At 40.1% G+C, this 21,256-nt stretch overlaps 1 protein-coding gene across 3 annotated transcripts in view; it reads right to left on the minus strand.

Annotated features, from left to right (window-relative positions):
- ADAMTSL1 (ADAMTS like 1) overlaps nt 1-21,256 on the minus strand; it is a 1,120,558-nt gene that overhangs the window by 1,020,241 nt on the left and 79,061 nt on the right. The window contains exon 1 of one of the 3 annotated variants that reach the window (XM_070794494.1): nt 1-21,256. This exon is cut by the window's left edge and continues 25,800 nt beyond it; it is cut by the window's right edge and continues 25,836 nt beyond it. The exons of the other annotated variants lie outside the window; for them this stretch is intronic. The gene's annotated coding sequence lies outside the window, so the exon portion shown is untranslated. 3 annotated transcript variants of the gene reach the window in all.

The following is a 21,256-nucleotide window of genomic DNA, read 5'->3' on the forward strand; positions in this document are numbered from 1 at the left end:
TCTGACTTGGTGGTCAGATGGGAGCCATCTGTTAGATGGTATCACTCTTCTCACCAGCCACAAGGCAAGGGGCCAAAGCCTGGAGTTCTTGGGGAGACCCTTCCACAGTGGAGTTCTCTCTGACAAGCCAAGGCAAGTTTCTGTGACTATGGTCCCACAGAGAACACCTGCAACATCTGGGCCCTCGCCAGGGCAAACTTGTTTCTTTCTCTAGAAAGGAACCTCCTTACCCTGACAGCTGAAGATCCCAATGGATATTTTGGATTTCTCAATTCTAACACTGGGGACGTTTTCTTAAGAATGGCCCCTTTGTGTTAGAGGGAACACTCTGCCAAAGCTACATACCTAACTCTCTCTTCAACTGCTGCCCCACCCTCATAATTCTAGGCTCCCTTCTCAGGATGACTCATGTGTTGTGTTGTGTCATGGAAAATACACTGGGCTAAAAGTCAAGAGGCTGGCTTTTGTTTCTCACTCATGTGAGCTTGGACAAGTCACAGAATCCCTTTTGGCCTCAGGTTTCCCATCTGTAATATGAAAAGAGGTAGGCTCAGCGATACTACCACTCCTTTGAGCTCTAAAACTGAATTTTAGCTGTCTGTTCCCTATTTGATAGTTTCATTTAGGTCCTCGACTCTGGCAGGCTCAAGATCCATCTAGCAGAAGTGTCAAGAGAGGAAGGAGGCAGATTTCCAGAGGCAGTGACCTCATATGGACCTGCCTTCTCTAATTGTGAGAATCTGAGTTCCAAAAAGAGGGAGGGGGCAGCTGTCTGCCATGAACCATCCTGCTCTCCTGGGCACAAGATTGACCTCCTCCATCCCTTGCCAGGGGTAAATATTCCTACTACCAGCTTTAAGTAATTTTTGCCTGTACCACCTCCTGGCTCAGTAAGAGTTTAATTCGCTGAACATTTTTTCTGTTAAAATCCATAAATAATATTTGACTGAGATGATTATATTATGACAATAACTCAAACAAAATTGAGCTATTATTTTCACAAGTAGTAGCTCTCAAATTACCTTCAATTTAATCTCATAGTTGGGAAAGATCTGTTCTGACTTACATCTGTTTTGTCCTCTTGCAATCAAACATTAGTTCTCGGCTATCTATAAAGTACAGAAAACTTTTCAGCACTTTCCTGTCATTTGGTGAATAATCTTTTCCCCATTATTCTTCTTATACGTGTTTTTACCATTCATAAGATACCTGACACTGTGTCATAAAAATCTTTATAGTTTTCATTCCACACGTGCTTCAAGTCTTTGGGAAACTGACTACCTTAAGAAGTTATAATCTAAACAAATATGGTACACCAAAGTAACTATATATCAAGATATAACGATCACATAAAATTCATGAGCAAAATTAATTGTGCATTATACATATGGCATATAAAGTTGAAAGGATTTGAGCATATTGCAAAGGAGTGTTTGGATTTGGTAATTATATAAAGAATACCCTTAGGTCTAGGATTATGCTGACAAAATGGAATAAATCCAGGCCTGGGAGCCCATTTGGCTAAGCTAGCCCTCCACCCACTCTTCTGGGGTCATGTACATTTCCTGGGTTGAGAAAGCAGAGAAGCAGAACTGTAGATATTCCCGGGTTTTCTCTTCCCCAACATCCCATGGAATTGACACCTATCCTTCAGCAGATGCTGTATTTTGACTTTAGAATTTACTCACTGAGTTCACTGTTAACCTCTGCCAGTTTGGACCCTGAAGGAAACCAGTACAGGTCTATTCAATCTGAGTATTTTATAGAATTAGACTGTTGGTTGTTCAATCCTTTATTTGCATGTGCTCCTTTTCCATAAAATGATTTTCCCCAGTGTTTCATGTTCTGGGAAAAATTTTTCCAGACCTTAAAGCACATCACATCATGTACGTAATTATCTACGTGTGTGTGTGTGTGTGTGTAGTCAGAAAACTTTCTTTCTGCTTATATACTATTATCCCCCTAATTTCCTGGCAATTTTTCTACATAAGGCTCAGGGCTAATCCTTAATGCTTATACTTTAAGTATCTGCCTTAACAATTGTGTTAATTTTCAGAGCTGCCTGAGCCTCATCTGAGAAACTTGGCAAATTGCGGGACAGAATTTGAAAAACAGGCCAGTGTACAGAAACTGATGTTCAAAACAGCCTCCTCAAGTAATTCAACAATATACAGTGTCAACTGTGGAATGAGAAAGAGAATTATTCTTGAGTTTAAATTTCCCACATAATTGCTGCATAGGTTAGAAGTTTCTTTTGAAGATTTTAAAGAGAAGAAATAGTTATGTTTTTTTTCTTCCTTGATTCTATTTTCTAAACTTTCAGTGAAGAAAAATAATGTATTGAAAGAAAATTGACATGTTTGTATTGAGTACCTGTATCTGCAAGGTTGGATTCTAAGAACAAGCAGATCTTGTTAGGTGACCATTTGCTTTATGTTCATAAGGGCCATTAAGTTAGAATATTTTGCTTTGAACTTTAACTTGATCTTCCACACTACTGCTCAACTCCATTTCTGATGCTACAAGCTTCCATGGCTAGTTTTATTCTTAGCCACTTGGAAATTCACTCTGAACTGTTCTCATCAAATAAAATCAACAGACCTAGAATTGGATAATTTTGTTCAAATAAAGCAATAGTCTAAAAACCAGAGTAAAGGAATTTCTTTATCCATTATGATGCTAAGTTCTTTGCTATAAGGAATCTCTTAACTAATTCACTCAAACAGAAAACACTAATAAGTTTTTAACAATTGACTCTTTGTCAGGCATCATGCAAAGTACTGGGAGTACAACAGTCTCCAAGACAGAGATGGGTTAATAAGTGATCACAATGCAGTGTGCTCAGATTTACATTAGAAGGACTCCCCTGGTGGTCCAGTGGTTAAGAGTCCTGTCCACACTCCCAGTGCAGCCTGGGTTCGATCCCTGGACAAGAACTAGATCCCATATGCTGCAACTAAGAGTTCTTAGGCATTCATTAAAAATTCCACATACTACAATTTAAGAATAAGATTCCATATGACACAATTAAAGATCCTGCATGCTGCAACTAAGACCTGATACAGCCAAATAAATATTTTTTAAAAAAAGATTTATGTTAGAGGGACCAGAAAGGACAGAAAAGTCAGCCTCCTGCAGCTAAAGAAGCCTCCTGAATGTGGTAGAAACACTGAGTTTCTACAATGAGTGTAGAAACACTGAGTTGTAAAGAAAGAGAGAAGAGGAAGAGGAAGGAAAGAGGAGAAAGAATATCCTGAGAATCAGTGCAAAGTGGAGGAGGAGGAGGAGGAGGAAGGAAAAGAGGGGAATGAATGAGGGAACTGCACAGGTGACCTAGATGAGGGAATGAATCCGGTGACATGATTAAGGACATGAGTGACTAAATGAATGATGCTTTCATGGCATCAGGACTGAAGATCTCAAGGGGAGAGTAAACGGCAAGAGACATGAAGCTTGTGACAGCCGTTAATGCTGCTTGCCAATATCCAGTCCTGCTCCACACTAGAGGGTTGTCTTCCTGGCTCTCTCATGGTTGGATGAGACCATGCAGCTAGTTGTCACCAGGAGTTGACACTTCTAGGCTACAGTACTAAACTGTTGAGGTGGGACCTGCCAGAGCTCTTTTTCCCTCTGACAAAACATCTGTGATGCCCAGGTAGATAGAGTCCCTGAGTAGATGGCCATGAGCAAATAACCTCTGCAGACCTGAGCTGTTCTTGGTGCCTGAGTAATCTGACAGCTGGGGTTGCTGACACCATGAAATGGTCATAACCAAACTGAAATGTGGCCTGCCCTATTCAAGATGAGAGTGGCAAATAAGAATTGTATCACATGCCTTGCTGAGGAGTTTGAATCTTACACTGAGAATGTTGGAACTCCTTTAAAGGTATATAAGGGATGTTTTGATCAGATCCGCATGTTAACACTGATCACTCTGACTGCAAAGGACAGAATGGATTGGCGGGGACAACACGACAACCTCAAATTCCTGAACAGCAGAGACTTACTTAACCATTTCATCCACTAGTTAAACATCTCTTCTAGACCTACTTTCAAAGTGTTGAGACAACAATAACTTGCCTTAGAAAAGTTGAAAAGCTCTATGAAGACATCTAAAAATATTGTTTAAAATATGTTAAAACCTCATGGCTAACATAACTTCAGTATTGCACAATGAGGTGAAATTACCAACTCAGTTTTATCCCATTTTCTTAAACTTTCTAGTAAAAGCAAAATACCCTTCTTTGAATTTTAAACTAAAGTATGAGGGGTTAATTTCTTTGAAATCTGATCACCTTAGATTCTGTGTAAGATGGTTGGAGGCCAAATTATTATGGAAAGAGCAAGTAAACTGAGCCAGCATACTTCATAATTTTCCTTCATTAGCAATTTTTGCAGGCTTCACTGAATTTAATGAAAGAAGTCCCACGTAAATCAAGCCTATCCTCCCAGAGGAAATTTTTTTTTTTTTAATTCTCTTGGACCGAAGTACCGTTGAGCATGTCAACGTTCAAATATCAGAACATTTAGCTTAATTAAACTCTTCTATGGTTTCCCCTTCACTTCTAAATGTGTTTAAAGCTTTAGTACCATAATTCTCTTCTATACCATGGTTACAAAGGCTAATAGTATCAATCATAGACCCTTAGGCTTATCTAATCCACCTGCCTCATTTTACAAATACAGTGACCAAGGTGGCAAATTACACTACACATATCTTCAGAAATCTGGAAGAGGAAAATGTCTTAGTCTTTCTAGATTTACTCTGAGATTACACTAATATACCATCTGGTTTTGCTTTTTACTACAAATCAAAGGTTTTGGTAGTATGATACCTGGAAAGGTAGAATTCTAAATTAATGACTGAAAACCTGAAACTTCAAAATTATAAATTACTCAACATACATAAACAAATTGTAAAGCCTTTTTTTTCCTTCCTGGTCCAATTCATGGCTGCTTATCAGAGAGAAGCATCAAGAGCAACATTTGCCAAACTGGGTTCCTTGGAACACAATTGTCCCCTCAGGGTTTACTGAGATTCGCACAGGTTAAAGGGGTTCTAGGATCAGGTGAGTCTCAGGAACATGTCTTAAACTATGTTAAATATTTCATCTTTAGTACTTATTCTGATTTCCCCCTCAAAGGAAATGCTTGGCAAGATTAATCTTAAGCTCACAGCTCCAAAAAGTTAGCATTTAGAGCTTTATTAAATATTTGAAAATGAATTTCTGTTCATTTTTTCTATCACTTGAAGAAATTAGCTTTTTTTCATTAAATACAAATATATAAGAACACATGACGATGCCCAGTTACAGCAAATCTAGGCAAATGTTCTAATGATTCAACAATAAACCAAAGCAGGGACTTCCCTGGTGGTCCAGTAGCTAAGACTCTGCACGTGCAACGCAGGGGCCTGGGTCCGATCCATGATCTGGGAACCAGATCCCGCATACTGTAACTAAGGCCTGCTACTGCTAAGTCGCTTCAGTTGTGTCTGACTCTGTGTGACCCCATAGATGGCAGCCACCAGGGTCCCCCGTCCCTGGGATTCTCCAGGCAAGAACACTGGAGTGGGTTGCCATTTCCTTCTCCAATGCATGAAAGTGAAAAGTGAAAGGGAAGTCGCTCAGTCATGTCCAACTTCTAGCGACCCTATGGACTTCAGCCTACCAGGCTCCTCCATCCATGGGATTTTTCCAGGCAAGAGTACTGGACTGGGTTGCCATTGCCTTCTCCTGGCAACTAAGGCCAGGAGCAGCAAATAAATAAATAAATGAATTGTAAAAAAGAAACCAAAGCAAACTAATTAGTCTCCTTTTTTGTTCAAGAGAAATTAAGTTCTGAATCTACCATTCACTTAATGCTTAAGTCCTAAATGAGGCAGCTACAATGACAAATGTACGGCTCAGAAAAGAGTGAACATAATCACAGTCCTTGCTTCTGGCCATTAGAACACATAGAAGGTCAAAGCTGGGGGAAGTTTTAGATCAGCCCAAGTCCCTTGCCTTAAGGAACTGAGGCCAACAGAAGCCACAGGTTGTATCCAAGGTCCTTTTTATATGAGGCAGTAACTTGGTTTGACATTTGTATTTGCCCAGTTTCTTCTTCATCATTTATTGACATACCAAACATCTGAGTTCCAGCTTAACCGAGTTCAGTTAAACACTGAAACACAAAGATGAATAGAAAAAGGTCTTGCCTCAGAGGCTCATGATTCAGTGCTGTGTTAGAACCAGCTGCTACCAGCTCAGATGGGCCAATTGTTAAATTCCCAAGAATCTTGTGACCCAATTATTAAACTCAGCCATGATTAACAATTAAATCATAAAAACTGACAAATTATAAGAAAATGAAAAGTAACAAGTACTCAAAACACATCCCTTTCTAATTATCTTACTATATCTCCATGCTCTCGAGGTTATTTACATCTAGTGTTTGTGTACGATGAAAATCTTAAATACTGGGGCCCTCCGGCTCATCTCTTCCCAAGTCCACACTCAGTGGTATCACATGGGTCACTAGAAATCAGAGGAGTGTTGATACAACAGAAACTGGCAGATGCTACAAATTAGCAACATTTTCTCCTTCGAGATGGTTATTCAACATTTACTGCCTCACCACTCAACTAAAATACATGGAGTGCACTTTACTGTGGTGTGTACTTTACAGTAGGATAGGAATTTACACATACATGATCTCATACACTCTTCCAAAGAAGTCCATGAGACAGATTTTATGACTTATAAAAGATGGCACTATGCAAAACTAACCATAATACAAAAAAGTCCTATGGTCACAAGACAGACACAGTAGGAAGCAATGAATTCTGCATGGCAGTCAAAAGAGTAAAAGAAGAAAGGGTTTAATCTGGATTTAGTAAATTCATCTAAGAATGGGGCTTCCTTGGTATCTCAGCTGGTAAAGAATCCAACTGTAATGCAGGGTACCCAGGTTCAATCCCTGGGTGGGGAAGATCCCCTAGCAAAGAGAATGATCACCCGTTCCAGTCTTCTTGCCTGGAGAATTCTATGGATGGAGGAGCCTGGCAGGCTACAGTCCAGGGAGTTGCAAGTAGTCAGACATGACTGAGCAACTAACACTTTCACTTTCACCTAAGGATGACATGATACACTGACACTTTAAGAAAACTAAACACCATCTGGCTTCTGTTAATAATATATTTCTGTCACTGTGCTTCTTAAACATACTCTCCAAATACCTGCTACTCATTTGTTCAGTGACTATGAAATCTTTTCACTGAAAAGATTTGGTGTTATTTAGAGGCTAAGATCTATGTGATTTATCATTTAAATAACCATCTGCATATCATAAGTTATTTTTTCCTTGAAACTAAGGGAGATAGGCTAGTACACTGAGAAGCATAGAGGAGAAGGGACCAGAATGGCTGAAGCTGGGTTGGGGTTGGTAGTAAGCTGTGTCTCCTTGACCAAGCCACTTATTCTCCCTGCACTTCTTTTTTCCTCATCTATAAAATGAAAGCAAAATCTGCAGCACTGAAGATGAAACATGAGAATGTAAAGAAAGCACTGGCTCATGAAGGGTACTTAATGGACACTGATTCTCATCCTCCAGTTCCTTCTGCAGCAATGGTCAACCTTTTCCACAAGCCTCTCCAGTGAGCTGTACGGGCCTTTGTGGGTGTTCTCCAGGTGTAACTGATCACTCTTCCACATATGCTTGTCTTTGCCTGGATAGCTCTTTCCCTTCAGGCATCAGTTAAGTGTCTCTCCCCTAAGGAGCTGTCCATGATACACTTTAAACTTGGTTAGGTGCTTTTATACTTTGCCTCATTATAGTGTAAACTTCCACCAGAATACAGGTTAAATGCCAATATCATCACTTACTTATTTGCCCACATGTGCCATGAGATCAGAAACTATGCCTATCTTACTTGCCCTTATATTTGAAGGGTGTAGCCCAGGCCTTTAAAAAAATTTTTTTTTTTTTTTTGCTAGGGTGAATGAATGATCTTCTTAGACCTTTTGAGACAGTTGGTTACATTTGGTACCTATTGTCACTTATTTAGCACCCACATGTCTATTTAATTTTCCTCCTTCAGTCAATACTTTTGTGTAAGCCCTGTTATGTCAATGATTCTTCTTCTAATAAATGATACCAGTTTCCACATTTTCCAATAAGTATAGGTACTGGTACTAAGTTCTTATTATACTATGTAACCCATCAGAAGAACCATTCTATAGCTCCTAGAGATGCATGGACATCAATTCCCTAGGTAGAGGGGTTATCAAAGAATCTTAGACTTTTTTCGCTAAATTTGGTTTTATATTGGGTTCTAGTTTTGGGGCTTGAGATTCCTGAATAGAATAGAAACCTTTTGTGTGGCAAATGTACATTTTAATCTCTGTACATCTTTCCACTCCCCTTGGTGTGTGGCAGTTCCCATGCTCTGCCCTCCTCATCATTTTGTGCCTGTACCTGCTCTGTTTTAGAGGGTTGACACCCATGTGTGAGGCTGGTCACAGGCCATCTGTGTGAGTCCCTTTACCATTAGAGAAGCTTCCAGGTTGCACCCCATGGAAGCAACCAAAGTCCTGAAACACAGCCTCTTTCTTTCCCTCTTCCCTTCAAACCTCTCCTTCTTGCCCTTCCCTTTACATTCCGTCTTTAACATTTCTGATCCTTGCGGTTTTTTCCCTCTCCCTTCAAGTCCTTCCCATATTGTAAAATCATTTCATTTGTATATAAAACCCTTTAATTCCTAGTTGAAATAAAACATTTCCTCCTCAGTTGAACTAAAAGTATCCTTCTTTCAAACATCAGTGAATTCAAGGTTCCCTTATGAACCCTTTCTTTGGTGTGTTAGTGATTACATTAACACTCATTAAAAGAAATATTTTCTTTTTTAGGTGTCCAAATATTGACATTCTGCAGCTTAATTGTTTTAAAAATACTATTGGAATTCTTCCTTCAATCTTTAATGTTTGACTCTTTAAGGCCATGAAGTGGGAATGCATTTTGAATGTAAATCCTAAGTGTCTCTAAATTAAATAAAGCCTGACCCAAAAGAACCTCATTTCTAAATACAGAGAACCTGCTTTGTATATGTGTTTTCTTTCACATGGTAAGGCTGGACTGCACAGAAGGCCCATTCTGCCTCCTAATCCTGTTGTGAAGAACAAGGGTAGTTGAACTATTCAGGAGTTTGATACTTGTGTACATCTGTCTGCCACACCACGATACATCAAAGAAAGGTCATGATGGTATATAACATGTGGAACTAAGATTCCCCTCAGATTCACCACAAGAGCAGAAACAGAGTCAAGTTTTTATCATCAAGTATTCATACAACCATCCAAATGGTAAGTCTTCGGGTGTTTCCAAAGTGCTGAATCTAATGACAAGACAACAACTGGCCAACGAGAAAGCCATGCAGATATGCAGGTAGAATGCCCACAGATGTGTAGCTTCTTTGGAACTGGCCAGTACAGATTTCCTTCACTACATTCACAGAAATGAATGAAACACTTATACACATGATGGTATATCCTCTCTTTCTTAAATGTTTGCAGCCTCCGTCGTGAACTTGCACACTTGGCTTTAGCAGGTGGCACTTGTGGTACAGAACTTGCCTTCCAATGCAGGAGACGTAAGAGATGTGGGTTTGATCCTTAGGTCGGGAAGATGCCCGGGAGAAGGGCATGGCAACCCACTCCAGTATTCTTCCATGGAGAATCCCACAGACAGAGGAGCTTGGCAGGGATTGCAAAGAGACTGACACGGCCAAACCGACTTAGCCTGCATCAAGCCCTTACAGAAAAGCCTTTGGTGAATCAAACTTCTATTTACTTCACATACATACAGATATTCAGGAGCTGGAGCTGGAGCTGGGGCAGTAGGTCACACAGGCAAGACAAAAAGCTGGCTGGCTGGACCCAAGGATGAGCCTGGAGGCTAATGGTCAAGATGAACTCACAGAGTATGTGATGTTAAGCAATTCAGAGTAGGATGAATAAGTCCTAAAGGTCAAAGGGAAGCAATGGGTCAGATGTCACAGTGCAATGCTAAGTGGATCAAAAGTGGAGACACATGTAATCAAGGTCTCAGTTTAACTCTGTTGTTTGCTGGTTATCTGGCCCTGTATAAATCATTTAAATCTTCTGAACTTTGAGGCCCTCATAAAATAGAGATAACTATATATACTGGAGAGTGCTGTTTTGGATTGTGAATAAAAATTAAAGTACTAATAAGATTTAACACTTATGTAATTCTCTCTGAGGGTTTTAAAGGAGTTAATATAATCTCCACAGTAACCCCATAAGGTAGATACTTTTTTCAGCCCCAAGGTCACACAGCTGATAAAGTGTGTAGGCAGAGGTGTGACGCTCGGCTCCAGAATCTACAGGGTCTAGTCCTAAACATGAGACGATGCATATTTAAAGTAACTCACCCATACTATGTTCATCATGAAAATGACAGTTGCCCAGTCGTGTCTACTCTTTGTAACTCAATGGACTGTAGCCTGCCAGGCTCCTCTGTCCATGAGATTTCCCAGGCAAGAACACTTTAGTGGGCTGCCATTTCCTTCTCCAGGGGATCTTCCTGACCCAGGGATTGAACCGCATCTTCTGCATTGCAGGCGGTCTCCTGCATTGCAAGCAGATTCTTCACCACTGAGCCACCAGGGAAGTCCTTAAATTTTTTATGGAGTTGGCCAAAACATTCATTTGGGTTTTTTTCTAAAATTTTATGGAAGAACTCGAACAAATTTTTTGGCTAACCCCAATAGAAAAGTGATATAGAGGCTGAGGGTGGTTAAAGCTGATTCATCCCAGAAGAGATTTTTCTTTGTCACCTGGATTCCCCTGAACTGCTCTGGCCTATGTTATCTTCAAAACCAGACCCTTAAACTTTTCCACCCTTATTATATCTGTCCCATACATTCCTTCTCGGTTCAAAGAAACCAAAATCTGTTTCCATTGCTTACAAACAACTAACACTACAGGGTAAATAGCTGTTCAACAAATGCTGCCTGAATGAATAATGATGAATAAATAAGTGAATCAAAGGATGTTCTTCCCAAGTTAAAAAAGACATACAAATTCCTAGAAGTCTGAAGCTATAAAGAAAGATGATGAACAAAGGAAGACCCCTGGGGCAGCAAGAAAGAAGATCGAAGTTGTGGATGACAAAGGGACTTGGCTCAGAGTAAAGGCGCCCTTCCCCTCCCTCTGGTTCTGGTCCTAGGAGAGAGAGGTTAAGCTAAAGAAAAAGAGCAGATGAGGATGGTCAGTCTGGAAGACCTTGATTTTTATTTGAGAAAATTATGTGAGGTAAGATCTGGATGTAGGGGTTTTTAGGAGACAGGAAAAATATCTGAAATGGTTGTCTGGGGAGGACACTGAGAAATCAAAGACGATGAGGGAGACGAAGACACGTATCAATATATTCCAATATTAAAACACCAGTGGTAAATCTTTCCTATTGCAAATATAACAAAGATCTACAACGGCTAACAAAAGTCTTAGTAATAATAAAACTAGTAAAAGTATTCTTTGAGGAAAGTAAAACTTCTCTACGTGTATTTTTTAGAGAGGTATCACTATTTGCAACTAACATATTAGAGCCTACAGAAAGAAACTTTCTCTGTCACCTCTGCTACACAGGCTTTACTAGTTCTAGTTTCTGGTCCCAGCATAGTGAAAAGATTAGCCATAATTTGTAGACAGTTGCAGAAAAACTATGAAAGGACTGCTTCTCCTAGCTTAATCTATGTATACAGTGTTGTATTATCTTTGTGTTCACTATTACAATCTCATATTCAAATATAATTCTCTTATGATTTCTTTTCTTTTTAGGTGTATTCAGTCAATGTTGCTTTTTTTCCCCCCTTACACAGAATAAAGATGCTATGCAAGGATCAAAAAAGAGGCAGAATGTTTTCCCCAAAGAGAGGGTTTTTCAGATGTGCTCTGTAATCTGTCATCCAGAGGAAAGAGTGTATCATCAACGCTTTAAAAAAATAAATGAATTACATTGACTTGATGCACAGCAGGCTCACAGATTTCACAGGCCCTTTGTATTGAACATATGCTTGCTCTCTGTTGTCTCCTCACAGATTATTCTAGGCATTCAGGAAATAAAACAGACAGGAAAGCAGCAGACGTCACAGAAAATAGCTTGATAGGTCACCTCACTTGTAAGACACAAAGTCAGAAACCCACTTCCCAGACAGGAAATTACTTATAAAGAACCCACCAACTCATGCCACAGTCTGACTTCCTAAGACTTTCCCCTTCATTACCACTTCCTTTTCCAAAGCATTTCCTTCCCCAGACGACCCAGTAATATCAGATGATTATTAAAACAAAAAATGTATAGCTAAACATACCTTGATCTTACTGAAATCACACATAAATCTTCACAGCAAGTAGAAGATACTTCCTTTTCTTCTCTCCAGAAAAGCTTCTTACATAGTATAGCTTGATCTGTGAGTCTGTTACCACTCATACACTTTCCCTGGTATCAAGGACCAGAAGCCTGGGGTTATTTTGCTGGCAGGCCACTCATGTTTCTTCAGCTTGACACAAGTCTTAGGTATGTATGGACATAGGTTTGTAAGCACACATGCATTTATTAAATGTGTATTCTAATATAGAAGGCAATGGCACCCCACTCTAGTACTCTTGCCTGGAAAATCCCATGGACAGAGGAACCTGGTGGGCTGCAGTCCATGGGGTCACGAAGAGTCAGACATAACTGAGCAACTTCACTTTCACTTTTCACTTTCATACATTGGAGAAGGAAATGGCAACCCACTCCAGTGTTCTTGCCTGAAGAATCCCAGGGATGGGGGAGCCTGGTGGGCTGCCGTCTGTGGGGTCGCACAGAGTTGGACACGACTGAAGCGACTTAGCAGCATTCTAATATAAGTCTGCTTCCAATTACTGGGCTAAATTGACTTTTTAAATTTTTTACCTTGATGAGAATAGAAAGACTAGAACTATGTGAGATGCCTGAGTGGTTCAATTTTTGTTAATGGAGGATGGTGCAATTTCTATTAATTGTGAATAACACTTTTATTTTTGTGAATGGAAAATACAGTGGTGCCAGTCATTCCAGACAACATTAAGACACAGTCATCAGTATAGCATTTTCAGTAAGGGACAATATTTGGAGGCAACAGCTAATTTGGAGCTCAAGAGATATAGGAGGAAGACAAGAGATATAGGAGGAAAGATAGATCTTTTCTATGGGGCTCCATCTTTATGAAAAGTTAATTTCCTTAATACTATCTGCCAATTGTTGAATGCTAGCATATGACATTTATTACACAGATGATCTTGAAAAGACCCTTGGAAGGCAGGTATTAGTACTTTTTAAAATTTTTCCTCAAACAACCTCTATTTAGTCAGGACCAGAATCTCAGTGAGAGGCAATAAAAGTCAAAGTACAGGATAGTTGAGGGAAGCAAAGTAAAAAGCCCAAATCAAATATAATTATCAATCAACACTGACTGTCTTCACCATCTCTACATTAATTCCAGATAGACACATACACGTTGGCATGTTCATTACACAAGGGCACTGACATTTTCAGCTGACAAAATCCATCAAGCAGTTCAAAATGGCACTCTTTGGAGAAGAGAAGATAAATAATCAGAGAAAGGCACAGAACAGAAAATGCAGCAAATGCTTACAAATGGTATTAATACTTACACTTTGCCTGTGCAGAACAGTCATATGTTAAGGCAAGAGCAAGCACTTATTTATAAAGTTCAGTGACAGGGTTTCCCAGGTGGCTCAGTGGTAAAGAAACCGCCTGTCTGCAGGAGACATGGGCTTGATCCCTGATCTGGGAAGAACCCATGTGCCCGGAGGAACGAAGTCCATGAGCCACAGCTACTGAGCAGTCTACTGCTCTAGAGCCGGGGAGTCGCGACTATTGAGCCCACATGCTGCAACTCCTAAAGCAACTACAACACACGCCTCGAGCCTGTGCTCCGCAACAAGGGAAGCCAGTGCAAGAAGAAGCCCACATCCCAACTGGAAAGTAGCCCTCATTCACTGCAACTAGTGCAAAGCCTGCCCACAGCACAGCCGAAATAAATAAATAAAATTATTAAAAATAAAATAATGTTCAGTGACACACAGGCATCCCTGTGCTGAGGATGCTGCTGAGAAGTATTTTTCTTTTCAAATAGATACTTGTCTTTAATAAAAGTAGAGCCATTTATACAGAATTAATAAGTAATAAAAGTAGAGCCATTTATACAGAATTAATAAGTAATAATGGAGAAGGCAATGGCACCCCACTCCAGTACTCTTGCCTGGAAAATCCCATGGACGGAGGAGCCTGGTAGGCTGCAGTCCATGGGGTCACTGACGGTTGGACACAACTGAGCGACTTCACTTTCACTTTTCACTTTCATGCACTGGAGAAGGAAATGGCAACCCACTCCAGCGTTCTTGCCTGGAGAATCCCAGGGATGGGAAGCCTGGTGGGCTGCCGTCTCTGGGGTTGCACAGAGTCGGACACGACTGAAGTGACGTAGTAGTAGTAGTAATAAGTAATAAACATTACCAAACATATGCATAAATAAGATTCCCAGTGAATTTCCTAGCTAGAGTTTTGAGGAGGGACAAATGTTCTCAAATCTAATATGATACATATGTATCCCCTCACCCATCTATGACACAATAATTCATTCTCACCAACCATCAGTCCATTCTTTATTCAACAAAATAACTGGGCTCTATATACTTGTAACCAACAACCTAGTTTGTTATAGTTAATATCAAATGCAAGAAAGTCCCTTTAACTCCAAACCTCACATTATAATTAGGGAACCTATTTTTAGACCCACTGTCTTGATTTAATTGTTTTCTTTTAGATTCAGGGCAAGTTTCAGCTAGCCTCTAAACTGATTGGGACACATCCAACTCTGTACAGTACTTTGCAACATGCATACTGAAGGCTAATGGCACCAGTGGAATGCAGAACGGCCCTGAGATGTTCACTCTCAGAGGGTCAAGTTTTAGGCAAAACGCCTGCTCAGATGACAGCCTGTGTAGGTTCTTTATCTGAAACAGCAAGGGAGTTAAATCAGAAAGCAGCCTAGGCTATTCAGTGGAATTATGTGTAGATTTTTTATAAATAATAATAAAAAAATTCATCATCTTCCTTTGACTTATCTTACCAAAAAGACATGCAAAAATAAATGCCTTGTTATCCCAGTGAGCTTACACTAGTTATTTTATTCACCATAAAAATGCAATGGGGCTGGTGGTGGTGAGAAGGGAGTATAGGGAATGAGATACGGAGCACAAAGATCTAGAATTTGGATAAAGCAGAGGAGATGGGGTGGGGAAGGAATAGAAAACACCAGGTGAAAAGCTGTTGGCAGCTAAGGGGAGGCTGAAAGCACTTGGGGATTCTATATGGAAAACAATACCCAGTACATTAAGACTATTAAGTAGCACTGTGATGACCTTTCAGAACTGTGGGGCAAAGTGTTGAAGAGTTCACCAAGAATTAAGTCTGCCTTGCCCAATGATCCCTGTGTTTAATCTTCACCTCCCTGCTCCTTCTGAACAAGTAACAAAAGAGGCAGTTACTTTCATTGACAGTAACACTTTGGCACAATCAGCATCATCTTCACATTATACTAAAAGGGTCTCTGCTATCCCCAAACCCATCTTGTCAACATCTTGGCTTCCAAGCTAGGAAAAGTAAAAGGAATCAAGTGAAGAAGAAGTCAGGCTCTATATTCACCCTCCTAGCAAATGCAGTGTCCAGTCCGGTCCTAAAGATGAAGTGAGAGGAGGGTGGGGAGGGTCTGGGCACAATGGGAAGCTTGCAAAACAAAGTCTGTTTAAAAAAAAATAAATGAATGAAAAACACAAGTTGGACACTGGTAATTTATAATGTGATCATTTAATAGAGATGAAGTTTACCCATGAGAAAGGGCGTGGTCAAAGTATTGGCAGTATAAAAAGACTGATGTTTACTCAGTGGTAACACTCTGCATTTATAGAGCACTTACTTTGGGCTGGACACTATTCTGAGGCACTTACATTACTTTCAGCCTCATTCTGGCCCAGTGGCTTAGGTACACATTCTGTGTCATTTCAGAGATGACAACATTGAAACGTAGACGGGTTAAGTCAGTGTCCAAGCCCACCAGATGTAGAACTAGGATTTAAACCTGGATCATCTGATTCCACAACCAGTGCTTTTATCTGCTATACCACAGACAACACAGTATGTTTACGTTTTTAGCACTCTAATTTCTATTATACAAATACCACTAACAATAAATGTATCTCTCCTATTAAGTAAAGCAATCTTGGCAAGGTTCTTTCCTGAATGCCTTCTGTGAAGGAAATAATTTGATAAGGAATTAGCAGAATAAAAAGTCAGAATTAAATTAATCTCACATTAATAAAATTAAGTTACTTCAAATTTTACTTATGAGTCTTCAAAACTGTAGACCAAACTCTTCCCAACTAATCTAAAGTAAAAGGGCTTTGTGACACTGCTATAGTCTACCAGTTAAGCACTTAACTCTCTTTTCTCCAAAAAGGCAAGTTCCTCTTTGTTGAGTCTTTTGGTTCCTTAATACCTCTTCTCTTCAACCTACCCGTTTCATATTTTACTAGCTGCCCTTCTTTTGCCAGCGGAGATAAGCAGCACTTTGGGTTTTTTCATAGCATCTAGCTGGTTACAGTCTGTAGGGTCACTAGCTGGCTGCAGTCTATGAGGTCGCAAAAAGTTAGATACCCTGAAGCATCTTAGCACACACATACCTCAGATCAAGGGTGGCGCAATGGTAAAGAATTTTCGCCTGCTAATGCAGGAGATGCAAGAGACATGGGTTCAACCCCTAGGTCAGGAAGATCCCCTGGAGTAGGAAATGGCAAACCCTCCAGCATTCTTGCCTGGAAAATTCCATGAACAGAGGAACCTGGTGGGCTACAGCCCATGGAGTCGCAAAGAGTCAGGCGTGCACACACATCAGGCCAAAGCAGATATTCAAAGAACATCTTCCTATTTCCCACCAGAAATACAATTCCCCATGCCTTGACTAGACTTAACAGGCAATGAAGAAACCATAGTATTTCTCACCTCTTTCCTTACGCTTCAGAAAAAAAAAAAAAAAAAGGAAAGAAATCGGAAAGATGGATCCTGTAGCTTAAGCAAGAAAGGGTAGATGTAAGTACCAGTGCAAAATGTAGCTAAAAGAATAGACACTGCTGGCCTTTAACTTCTGTCTCCCTTTCTCTATTAAGAGAAAGAAACTGGAGGGAGAAAAGCTTGAGATTCCTTAGGTAGTACTCCGGAACCCATTCTGACTGTGAGAAAGAATCTCCCGGAGAGAAAAAGAAATAAACATAAACAGATGACATTCCTCTTTAAAAATGGTTAATCTCCGTCTCCAAGTGTGCTTTCAGCTAAAGGGAATTTTGGTCCTGTGACGGGCGAGGTTGCATCTATTTCCTTTTTAATTGTGTAATCGCTCAAGGATTTTGCACGCATACAGAAAATACTGATGTATCCACTTTAATAAATCACTATAAAGTGTTTAAATAAACATTTCTGTCTACCTAGGGGAGTTCATGCTCAGACATCAGAGGAACATGAAAAATCAGATTGTAGATGAACTGTCTGTTTTAAACCTTGACCCTAAATTTATCACCATCTGATAGCATTCTGATCTAATCTCCCCGCTCTGTTAATTTTATCTTAAATATAGGGTAGTTCAGTTCAGTTCAGTCGCTCAGTTATGTCCGATTCTTTGCGACCCCATGAATCGCAGCACGCCAGGCCTCCCTGTCCATCACCAACTCCCGGAGTAGTAGAGTAGTTAACTCTCAAACAAAATGTACATGTGCTGGGAATTAGTATTTGTGAAGTATGCTGCATTCACAGAAAAAAAGGTAGAACAAAGTAGAACTGGATACACCAAAAACCCAGCAAATACATTTTTAAATTGCACTGAGCCATCTGATTATTAACAGGTCTACATGAGTATGACATAGCAGATAATTCCCAATTGCTCTTTCATCAGTGTCATCTTAAATAATAACTTCAGTAGCTTCAGTAGCTCTGTCAACATTTTCTGTGATCTATGATGTTGCCTGCACAGTAGTAAAAAGCAAACAAACCTACTTGAGACAGATGCTCCAAAAATATCCTCAACCAGCAGCACTAAACCGTTGCACATGGACCCACCTACCCAGCTGTTTATAGCCAGTGTCCTTGTAACCAGTCAGAGCAGTTGTTCAGATGGTCAGTGCCTTTGCTGAACCAGTGACTACATATTTTGAGTATCACTTCTGCCAGTCATATAGAATGACCAAAAAAAAAAAAAAAAACAACCAAAAAACAAACATTTCTGCCAAAGCAGAGCAATAATCTGTAATGAAAGCAAACATGGCAAAGTATCATTGTAGGTCTAACGGTGGAAGCCAAAGCACAAACAATTCATCGAAACACACGTTGGTGTCTGAAGATCTCTCTGATCGCTCAAAAAAATAGACAAAGGTAAGGACGAAAAGGAAGTATACTCCTACTATTACAAACGTCTAGATTTCAAGGAATTCATTATTCTGCAACAGAAGCACATCCAAATCTCACAAGATGTTGGTGTCCAGTCATAGCCATGCAGTTTAGGACAGCAAGAAATTTTAAAATGCTAAAGACAACCAACAAAAATTTGCAGAATGTGATAGTTGATTTCATTAAGAGAAGTAGTAATGATCCAAACAGTATGCTGAGATAGAAAAACTTTACGGGTCAGTCAGTCCCTAACTTACCACCATTAATAAGCATAACTGTGCGATTCCTGTGAGCAAAGTGACCAAGAGAAAGGTTAATCACTTTTCATTAGATTGGAACAGGTTGCCCCAAAATGGAAATGGATGACCAACAGACATGAATGTACACACATTTCCAAGCGCCAAAGAACTTCTACTCAAACAGAATTCTGTGAGCTATAATGGGCTCCTCTTATATTTTTTTATGCCTGCATGCTAAGTCGTTTCAGTTGTGTCCAACTCTTTGTGACCCCATGGACTGTAGCCTGCCAGGCTCCTCTGTCCATGGGGATTCTCCAAGCAAGAATACTGGAGTGGGTTGTCATGCCCTCCTCCAGGGGATCTTCCCAACCCAGGGATGGAACTCCCGTCTCTTAAGTCTCCTGGATTGTCACCACTAGTGCCACCTGGGAAGCTCTATGGATAATCTGAAAAGCATGAACTTCAGTCATTATTCCCACCAGTATATCTGGGGTACCCATCTATTCTTAGAAAACACATCTATTCTTAGAAAACCCACGTAAAAATCTTTAAAATAAAAGAGAGAAAAATTCATGACCAAAGATGTAACTTAACATATTGAATAGAAATGAATGTCACACTTTCCCCTGACTTCATAAAAGGCCAGATGTGTGCCACACCCTCCTGTATGATTTCATCATTCTTACAACTCCACCCGACGAGATAACCTACCAGCATTTTTATGATCTTTCTTCCTTTCCATGAAGAGCTGCTATGTAAATCCCTAGAGAAATAAACCCATGCTCTTAAGTCTGTACTACCTGCCTCCACCACCTTTTGAATATAGTATTAGGATATATCAGGTAATTTGTAAGCTGTGAGTTGGCTATTTGCTTTAGTAAATGTAGCATCATGTATCAGTTTAACTAGATTAATAGTCCTCTCTCCACATTTGTAATTTTCTATTCAGCTTGATTTTCAAATTTAATAATGGCCATGTATGTGGAAGGGCAGCATGGATGATACATCAAGTAGTTTTTGGAATTACAGAAACCTGGGTTTTAACCTTGCCTTCACTCTCCAGTTGTGTGATATTCCCAGTTCCCCAAATTATGGTTGCTTAGTTGTTAAGTTGTGTCTGACTCCTTGTGACCCCACGAACTGCAGCACACCAGGCTTCCCTGTCCTTCACCGTCTCCCAGAGTTTGCTCAAACCCGTGTCCATTGAGTCAGTGATGCCATCCAACTCTGTTGTTCTCTTCTCCTGCCTTCAAGCTTTCCCAGAATCCAGGTCTTTTTCAATGAGTTGTCTCTTCACATCAGGTGGCCAAAGTAATAGAGTTTCAACTTCAGCATGAGTCCTTCCAAAGAATATTCAAGGTTGATTTCCTTTCGGATGGACTGGTTTGATCTCTTTGTTGTCCAAGGGACTTTCATGAATCTATTATAAGAGGCTGAATAACAACATTTACTTCCCACAAGTTAAAGAGACCAAGTACAAAAGTATTTCTCAGAAAGCAGGGTGAGGTCACTCAGACATGTCTGACTCTTTGCGACCCCATGGACTGTAGCCTACCATGCTCCTCTGTCCATGGGATTTTCCAGTCAAGACTACTGGACTGGGTCACCATTTCCTTCTCCAAGGGATCTTCCCAACCCAGGGATCAAACCTGGGTCTCCCGCATTGTAGGAAGATGCTTTACCATCTGCACCACCAAAGAAAACTAATCATTCATTATATTCTTTTAGATGATTTAAAAAAAAAAAAAAAAAGGATGGACTTCCCTGGTTGTTCAGTAGTTAAAAATCTGCATTGCAATGCAGGAGACACAAGTTTGATCTGGGAAGATCCCCTGGAGAAGGAAATGGAAACCCACTCTAGTATTCTTGCCTGGAGAACTCCATGGACAGAGGAGCCTGGCAGACTATAGTTCATGGGGTTACGAGGAGTCAGACATGACCTAGCAACTGAGCAAACACACAAACATATGTGTGTGCATGCATATGTATGTATTTATAGTTTAGAACCAAGTCTTGGAATAATGTTTAATGAAATAAGTAAATAATTGGGGTATTGAGAGGTATTGTGCATGCATGCTCAGTTGTCTGACTTTGCAACACCATGGACTGTAGCCCACCAGGCTCCTCTGTCAATAGGATTTTAAAGGCAAGAATCCTGGAGTGGACTGCCATTCCCTCCTCCTTAAAGTTTATGTTTTCATGATTGTAATGTCTTATCATCTACTTCATTATTGAGATTTTTTGATAAAAGGATTCTAGCAAACACCTTCTTCCAATAACACAAGAGAAGACTCTATAAATGGACATCATCAGATGGTCAACACTGAAATCAGATTGATTATATTCTTTGCAGCCAAAGATGGAGAAGCTCTATACAGTCAGCAAAAACAAGACCAGGAGCTGACTGTGGCTCAGATCATGAACTCCTTATTGCCAAATTCAGACTTAAATTGAAGAAAGTAGGGAAAACCACTAGA

Source organism: Bos indicus, chromosome 8 (genome assembly GCF_029378745.1).
Source record: "Bos indicus isolate NIAB-ARS_2022 breed Sahiwal x Tharparkar chromosome 8, NIAB-ARS_B.indTharparkar_mat_pri_1.0, whole genome shotgun sequence".
Taxonomy (NCBI): domain Eukaryota; kingdom Metazoa; phylum Chordata; class Mammalia; order Artiodactyla; family Bovidae; genus Bos; species Bos indicus.